Source organism: Engraulis encrasicolus, chromosome 19, assembly GCF_034702125.1.
Source record: "Engraulis encrasicolus isolate BLACKSEA-1 chromosome 19, IST_EnEncr_1.0, whole genome shotgun sequence".
Lineage (NCBI taxonomy): Eukaryota > Metazoa > Chordata > Actinopteri > Clupeiformes > Engraulidae > Engraulis > Engraulis encrasicolus.
In genome coordinates, this window is record NC_085875.1 from 6,827,042 (window position 1) to 6,829,541 (window position 2,500).

Here is a 2,500-nt window from a genome sequence, read left to right on the forward strand (position 1 = left end):
GTTTGCGTGCGTGCGTGCGTGCGTGCGTGCGTGCGTGCGTGCGTGCGTGCGTAGGGCAGAGAGCGCACACACAACAGGCAGGAAGGGAAGGAATGGAGGCAGACAGGGATGCAGATGTCCCATGTCTGAACACTCGGCTGTTCCTGACGTCCCCAGTCAAAGGGCAGGCCGTGAGAGGGGCCAGCTGGATGACAAAAACAGGGGGATGAGGAGGAGAAGGAGGAGGAGGAGAAGGAGGAGGAGGAACAAGAGGAGAGGAGCAGGAACAAGAGGAGAGGCTTTTTCTTCTATTCTACTACCCTGAGGAAGGTCACTGGATTTCTGGGCCTTCTTTTTTTTTTTTTTTTTTTTTTTAGGGGCTTTTATGCCTTTATTTGATAGGACAGTCTGAGATGGTGACAGGAAGTGAGTGGGACAGAGAGACGGGGTAGGATCAGGAAATGACCCCGGCCGGACCCGAACCGGGGTCCCCGAGGGTGGGCATGCAAGCCCAAATGTGGGGGGCTTAGCGCGCTGCGCCACAGCACCCGCCTCTGGGCCTTCTTTAAAAAAAAAAGTTTTAAAAAATGTTCTTCTGCCTTCAGTTTTGATAGGACAGTAGAGGAGAGACAGGAAGTGAGTGGGGAGAGAGACAGCGAAGGATTGGCAAATGACCCGGGCTAGAATCAAACCCGGGTCGCCGGCGTGGTAACCCAGTGCTCTACCCGTTAGGCCACAGCAGGGCCATTTCTGGGCCTTCTTATACTGACAGGCATGACGGGAGTGGAGGGAGGGGAGCTTTTTTAGCTAGTGGCTGCAGAACCTCCCGGCAAACTTTATGTCTCGGTTTGTTCTATGACAAGTTTCCATACTGTTCACGAGGACGGCCCATCAAGTTGTGAACCAGAGGCACCGCCAGGTCATGCAGACGCCTTCTTTTCAGAGCGACTTACATGTACAATCGAGGACATAATCGCAGCCCGCATCACTAGCAGATACAAAGTGCACAGGAAATATACAGAACAACAAGTGCAGATGCTATGTAAACATAAACATCATGCCATAGCTGTCCCAGGACTGGAGAAGCTCCAGCATTAGTGTAGTAGATAGTCACGAAAGAGAAGCGGCGGCGGTGGCTAAAGCGTCGTACACACACATTACTAGCTTTTCGCTTGCTCGCCTACTCGTATGTGTACTTAACATGGTTATTTTGTTTTTCTGTGAGTGTGAATGTATGCAACATGACACCCTACCAGGACCTTGTGTCTGTGCAGGGATGAGTGTGTGTGTGTGTGTGTGTGTGTGTGTGTGTGGGTGTGGGTGTGGGTGTGGGTGTGGGAGGGGGGTTGTGGGTGGGTTTGTGTGTGTGTGTGTGTGTGTGGGTGGGACAATGTGTGTGTGAAGTGTGTGTGTGTGAGAGAGAGAACATGTGTGTATGTGAGATAATGTGTGGCGGTAGTACTCAAGATATATTTTTCCTGTAATGTTCAATTATGTGTATAATGTCTTGTGTATGTTTTGTATTTGTGTATTTATGTAAGCTGACAGACACCTTAATTTCCTTCGGGATTAATAAAAGTACTCTACTCTACTCTACTCTACTCTACTCTACTCGCCACTCTTTCATGGAACGATCGCTGAGAGTTCCCGCGGCTTTAACTGCCAATGAACAGGCGAGAAGTACCGTACTCTGCATTCCAATTGGTTACTCGCTTACTCGCCTCGCTCGAAGTTCAAATATTTTCAACTCGGGATCCGCCCACATCGCATCGCTTGTACAGTACTCGCCTACTCGGCTGTTCGTCTCGCTGGAATACATTGGCATTCTATTGACTTAATTCGCTGAGCGAGTAACTAATAGCGACGTGTGTGTACGACCCTTTACAACATTGCTATGACAATGCAGAGTCTTAAATAACCAATTAAGACGTGGTCATTGCCATTTTGGTAACAATAAGGTTATAACAGAGGTTCTGCGCTAAAGGGTTAACCATGAATGACTCATGACCCTGTGTCACCCAGATTGACCTGCTGACTACATGGTTATTACGAAATGTAATGAAATGTTATCCTATGTTAATATTTTGTATTTAACAAACATTTGGATTTGCAAATTGTTTGTAAATGAATACAAATACTCTGTTAAAAGTTTGTAAAATCTTGAACATATTTTTTGTAGATATTTTATAAATCTTTAATAAATGATATATAATTATTAATAATAAATAAACATTTGTTCATAATTAGTTCATTATGTGCCAAGTCTTTACAATGCTTTTTATACATCTCTTAATATAAAGTGTTACCCACCTCTGTCCCGCTGACTGTCCCAATGCATGAGGAAGGGCTGGCTGGCTGGCAAGCTGACTGGTTGGCTGGCTGGCTGGTGGGGCCGGAGATGGCTGATTCTAGAGCTTGGCACACACGACTTCCTGTGGTAGGACAAAGAGCATACACAGGAACTCACACCAGACTAACACATGCACGCACACAGACACAGACACAAACCCAGACACATGCA